The following is a 6,850-nucleotide window of genomic DNA, read 5'->3' as shown; positions in this document are numbered from 1 at the left end:
TGAGTTCCAGGACAACTACACAGAGAAACCTTGTCTTGAAAGACTAACATAAATAAATAAATAACCTCCCAATAATAATAATAATAATAATAATAATAATATGCCGCTTGTGCTATTGTCTTTGGCTGTTAGACTGTTTAAACAATGGATCCCAAGAAAATGCAATTCTCAGCACTCAAAGTACGGGCAGGAGGGTCTTCATGAGTTCAAGACCAGCCTAGTCTACATAGGGATTCCCAGGTCAGCCAAGAACACACAGAGAGACTTTGTCTCAAAAAAAACAGAGAGAGATCCTCAGCTCAAAAAAACCAAACCAAACCAAAACAAAACAAAAAACAAAACAAAACAAAAAAAACACACACAAAAAAAAAAACACAAAAAAACAAAAACAGAGAAAGAGAGAATGTAAGAATCTCTTGATGGCTGGGGACATGAACTCCTTTTCCCCAAGGCTTTATAACTTGTCAGTCCACATTCTTTTCTGTTTGTTGGCTTTTTTTTTTTTTTTTTTTTTTTTTTTTTTAGACAAGAGGTCACCCTGTAGCTGAGGCTGAGACTGACATCCCAGTCCTCCAGTTTCTGGAGTGCGGGGCTGACAGGGTACACTGGAGACCCAGGGTATAACGTTTTTCTTTTTTTTTTTTTTAAAGATGCAGAACTACAAACTGCTCCTTAGTTACATTCTTGCCAATTATTCTTTTCCCATAGCAATTTTTGAAGTTACTCACACTGCTAATCACACGCTAGCAAAAGCCTAATCCTTTTTTCTCACACCTCCACATGGGCTCACAATTCTGCATAGTTGGGCTGGAGAGATGGCTCAGAGGTTAAGAGCACCATCTGTTCTTCCAGAGGTCCTGAGTTCAATCCCAGCAACCACATGGTGCCTCACAACCATCTGTAATGAGATCTGGCGCCCTCTTCTGTATATGTAATAAGTAATTAATCTTTAAAAAGACAAAACAAAACACTTCTGGGTAGTCCAGGAACCATAGTTTGCATAAGATCCTCAGAGCCAGACACCGTGCTACCCTCGTAATCCAAGTAATGGAGGCGGGAGCAGGATCACTACAGGTCAACCTGGGCTGCAGAATCAGACCCACTTCTCCTTCCTCTGTCTCTCTCTGTCTCTCTCTGTCTCTCTCTCTCTGGTCTGGGGGGTTTAGATAGGGTTTCTCCATGTAGCCCCCTGTTTGTCCTAGAACTCACTTTGTAGACCAGGCTGGCCTCGAACTCACAGAGATCCTCCCGCCTAAATTCTGGGATTAAAGGTGTGTGCCCCCACTGCTGCTCGCCCTAAATGTTTATCTTTATACTCACCAATAAATGTAGTTCTCACCCCTCGTCAAAGCAACTTGTCTTTGCAACAAATGAAAACCATTATGGAAACCACAACCTATCAAAATGCAGAGAAGAGATCACATGGTTCCCAGTTCAAGTCGGTACTCTTCCAAAACACAGTTCTTGCACCTAAGGTTTAGGGGTCATTGCAGAAGAGGGTGCAGGAAGATTGTTAAGATCCAGAGGAACAGGAAGTTTGTTTGGGGATGGTGTCTCCTAGGAATGCCAGGGAAGCTACACCCATAAAGTCTCTGATGACATGGAGCCTAAAGGAGACCTGAGCAATGATGACGCCAATAAGCGCGTTAATGCTAATGAGGAAGGGGGAAAGCCTGTTGGACCTCAACTCTGGACAGAGAACTGCCTGGCGCCTGGGGATGCTGAGAGTGGGAGAAATGGTTTTCCCCGGGTTGGTTATCTAATACTTGGAGGTCAGCCCTGAGATCATAAAGAAAACGAGGCATGAATGTGAGAGACAGCAAGGGCACATCCAGGGGAAGGGTTGAAGGGAGGAAAAGGAAGGGTAAAATGATGTGATTATATTATAATCTCAAAAAATTATGATTCAAAATTACAGGGTTGGGGATTTAGCTCAGTGGTAGAGCGCTTGCCTAGGAAGTGCAAGGTCCTGGGTTCAAACCTCAGCTCCAAAAAAAAAAAAAAAAATTACAATACACTGAATTTGTATGATTGGGTGAATGAAGAAAAGGTTTAAAAGAGAAATAGCATCTTTAAAATATTGAATGGGGCCAAGTGGTGGTGCACGTCTTTAATCCCAGCACTTGGAGGCAGAAGCAGGCAGATCTCTGTGAGTTTGAGGCCAGCCTGGTCTACCGATCGAGATCCAGGAAAGGTGCAAAGCTACACAGAGAAACCCTGACTCGAAAAACAAAAACAAAAACAAACAAACAAAAAATTGAATGGAGTCGGGTGGTGGCGGCGCACGTCTTTAATCCCAGCACTTAAGAGGCAGAGACAGGCTGATCTCTGAGTTGGAGGCCAGCCTGGTCTACAGACCAAGTTCCAGGACAGCCAGGGGCTACACACAGAAACTGTCTTGCCTCTCCCCACCCCCACCCACAAAAAAATAAGAAAGAAAGAAAAAACTGCTTTAACTGCTTTTCTAATTCTGGTGTATGCAGTGTGTGTGTGTGTGTGTGTGTATGTGTGTGTGCCAGAGGAAGGTGTGTCCTCCTCTACCACTCTCCAACTTAGTCCTTTGAGGCAGATCTCTCCATGAACCTGGAGAGAATGTGTTTTTCTATTCTTTTCTTTCTTTCATTGAAATTCAAGTCAGTTGCTGGCTTGGAGGATGGTGATAATGCAGGGCCTGCACTGTATGAAAAACAAGAAACCATGCTGACTTCATTACGTAGTGAATTTCCACAGGGCAGCTAGCCGGCTGACTCTCCTTCCGGGGCATCCAGCACCCTCTTCTAGCCTCTGAGCGCAGCAGACACACAAACAGTGCAGAAACACACAAGCAGGCAAAATGTCCATACACACAAAATAAAAACCAATGAATTTTGGGGAAAAAAAAGATTAACTAGGAAACATAATATACTTCCTAAGTCAGGGACTTATAGCACAAATCTAACACACCTAGGCAGAAGGAACATGCTTACTTAAATTTATCCCAGAAAACATAACATATTTTGCAGGTCTAAAGCTATAAAGAAAAAAAATGTTTAAATTGAAACTTCAAATGCTTCATCTGACAGCTCTAGTGGCCCAGGCCCGTCACCACCACTACTCAGAAGGTTCAAGCAGAAGGGTCCAAAATACTGGGCCAGCTTGGGCTACAGAGTAAGATCAGGGCCAATCTGGGTAACTTAGTAAGATCCTGTCTCAAAATGAAGAGTGAAAGGCAGCTGAAATCATGGGTGAGAAGCTATCAAAGGCAGCATCCGCTGAGCTCATCTACCCCACTGAACCCAGTTCCATGCATGCTGTGAAGAAATGAGAGGTCACCATTTTTACAGCTGGGTAAGTCTTGTGTATGTGGATCACATTTCCACCAGTGGCTCTGTCTCGGCAGGACTCAGCATAGCTCATGCCTGGAATTCCAGAGCTCAGGAGGTGGAGGCAGAAATGGTATAGCTTTGAGAATTCCACAAGACCCTGTTTCAAAAACAAACTAAAACCCAACAACAGGGCAGGTGTAGTGACAGACAGATACCTTTAATCCTGATAGTCCGATGTAGAGACAGGCAGATAGATCTCTGTCCTACAGGACAGGACGGCCAGGGAATAAAGGGAAGATCCTGTGAGTTTCAGGACAGCTAGAGCTATAAGAGAGATCTTGTTTCAATAAATAAATAAATAGGATCTCTGTGAGTTCGAGGCCAGCCTGGTCTACCGATCAAGATCCAGGAAAGGCACAAAGCTACACAGAGAAACCTTGTCTCGAAAAACCAAAAAGAAAAGAAAGAAAGAGGGACTAGAGAAATGGCTGCTCTTTAGAGGTCCCAAGTTCAATTCCCAGCACCCACATGATGGCTCACACTGTCTCTAACTCCAATCCCAGAGGATTTGATTTCTTCTGCCCTCCATGAGCACAGCACCTGGCACATATGTAGTGAACATATATATGCAGACAAATTTTCCATATGCATGAAATAAAAAAACTTGAGAAAAGGAAAGAAAGAGTAAGTTCTCTGTGTAGCCCAAGATGGCCTTGAATTCTCTTGCAGCCAAGGATAGCCTTGATTTCCTGGTCCTCCTGCCTCCACTCTTAAGTGCTGAGATTACAAGCATGTACTACCAGGTTTATTTGTTGTGTGATTTTTGTTTTGTTTTTTGTTTGTTTTGTTTTTCCAGACAGGGTTTCTCTGTGTAGCTTTGTGCCTTTTCTGGATCTCGATCGGTAGCCCAGGCTGGCCTTGAACTCACAGAGATCCACCTGCCTCTGCCTCCCGAGTGCTGGGATTAAAGGCGTGCACCACCACCGCCTGGCTGTTGTGTGATATTTTGTTTATGTTCTGACAAATAAAGCTTGCCTGGAGATCTCCCCAGACTCCTATTTATTTACTTTTATAGAACTGGGAATTGAGCTCAGGACCTTCCACATGCTAGGCAAGTGCTGTACCACTAATCTACATCCTCGGTCTTCTTTAACTTTTATTTTTTATGTGTATCTATTTGATATTTATTTTGAGGTTTCTGAGACAAGGTCTCACTCTGTCGTCCAAGCTGGCCTCAAACTTGTTGTTTCCAATCAGCACCCCAAGTCACTAGGATTACAGATATATTCACTAGCATGAAACAGACTCCAGGTAGCAACTGGAAAACTCCAGTTGCTACTTGGGAAACCATAATGTCCACCTGACATGGAAAATTTCAATTTATCCAACAGTGCATGAATACTTCATATCTACAGGATCCATTTTAGGCTTTTCTGTGTGGGGACACTTCGTGGGCAGCAACCCTATTGATGTTACTGGAAAGGTTGGGGAATGAGTACGCACAGAGCCCACCCTGAAGGTCCTAAGGACTTGGCTGTCTTCCCTTTTCCCTTCCTCTGTTGTTTACTTTTTTGATTACACGGTCTCTTGCAGATCAGTCTGGCCTTGAACTTCCAGGTAGCCAAGGATGGCCTTGGACTTCTGTGGGAGGCCTGCCCCCACCTTTTCCCCAGGGTACTCTTGAGTAGGAAGGAGTGAGAAATGTTTAGATAGAAATAGGGGAGAGACAGACAGAAACACAGGACAGCCTCAGGAGGGCCTGGGTCAAAACCCACCGTCCCTTCTGTCTCATCTGAAGGGCTATTTATAGAAATGCCCAGGGGTGGAGCAAACTCCCCCTAGCACAGCCAAGTGCAGACCCTTTCAAACACCCAGTAATCGCACACCGTGGTCATTCCATCCCTTATGCAGCCCTGCTGTGTAAAGCAAGCTCGGACCTCACTAGGAAACATCCGTGGGCTCCCATAGACTTCTGAGCCTCCTTCCTCTATTTCCCCAGTGCTTGGATTACTGACATAGACATTCTATCACACTTGGTTGAGAATTTCATTTTCTTTACAAGTTGCTTCCGTGAGAGCACTCAGGTTTCTGTTCCTGTATATTATAGTTTCTGAAGTTCAGTCTCCAGTGTCTAAGCTCCTGATTGTCCTATGTTCCATCATGTGTCTTATTATAAAGACTAACAACATCAAGCGGGTGTTGGGGTTGGGAGAGATGGCTCATCACGGAAGAATGCTTGTGCTGTGTAAACATAAGGACTGGAGTTCAAATCCCTAGGACCTAAGCACACACTCACACAAATTAAAACTAAAGTCAGGCATGGCGTATAGCCCTGGAGAAGCTGAGGCAGGAGGATTACTCCAGCACCAACATAGGGCCTCATTCCTGCCAGGTACGGGACTTACAAGACACAGGAGAAGAGGAAGCACACAGGTGTCTTCAGCTACATAGTAAGTTTGAGGACAGCTTTGGGCTGCATGAAACCCCATCTCAAAAAATTAAAATTAACGAAAGAAGAAAGAGAAAGATAGACTTGGGGGAGGGAAAAGAATATCTACCAATTGGAGTGCAAACAGATTGGTAGGAATGTGTGTCAAACTTTGCATTGTTTCAAACCCGCTTCTCCCAGTTGCTTCCTAGAAACAGAGAACGGATGGGGGCAGGGGTGGGTTACGCCAAACATGGTGGTATACACCTGTAATCTCCATGCTCAGAAGGCAGAGGCAGGAGGACCAGGGTTCAGGGTAACCTGGACTACTTAGTTGAACCCTGTTGCAAAAAAACAAACAGACAGAAAGAGAGATCAATGTAGGGAAATGTTCCTGCTGTGCTCTGCCTCTGTACTTTTCGATTTGGCTACCTGACCTCCTGACCCACGTTTGCAGATGCCCAGAGAAGCACATTCTCTTCTCATCTAGGCTGAGCAGTTCAGGGCTGGGGATGTCACTGAGTGCATGTCCAGGGTGCCCAAGTCCCTGGGTGCTGCCTGTAACAACACAAGGGGAAAGTGGAAAACTGACAGGGTTCAGGAGGAACCTGGCTCCTTGATTACCATAAAAAATCGAGACAGGCCTGGTGGCACCTGCCTGAGTCAAGACCCCTGCCTGAGCTTCACCCAAAACATCTTCCGACCCCTCCCCGCTGCAGGAGTCCCTCCATCCCCAGGAGCAGAAAGAACAGACATGAACTTCACAGCCCATGCTCCTGTCCTGTAGAGGCTTTTCCTCCAAGCGTTTTGGATTAAGCCCCATGTGGGGGGTTGAGGGCAGATGTAGCCCACTGCCACCTTCCATCCCTACCCACCCTCGGATGGTGTTTGGAAAGAAAGCAGTAAAATCTTCAAAGACAAAAACCGTAGAAGTGGGATGATGGCTGTGTTATATATTTTGTTTATTTTGGTGATGGGGATAAAACCTAGGGCCTTGGAGATATTAGACAAGCACTCTACTCCTGAACTACATACCCAGGTCTTGTTTTTTTTTTTTTTTAATCTTATTTATTTTGAGACAGGGTCTCTCTGTGCTGCCCTAGCTGGAACTTAATAT

Source organism: Onychomys torridus, chromosome 7 (assembly GCF_903995425.1).
Source record: "Onychomys torridus chromosome 7, mOncTor1.1, whole genome shotgun sequence".
In the NCBI taxonomy this organism is placed as follows: Eukaryota; Metazoa; Chordata; class Mammalia; order Rodentia; family Cricetidae; genus Onychomys; species Onychomys torridus.
This window is presented reverse-complemented; position numbering follows the sequence as displayed.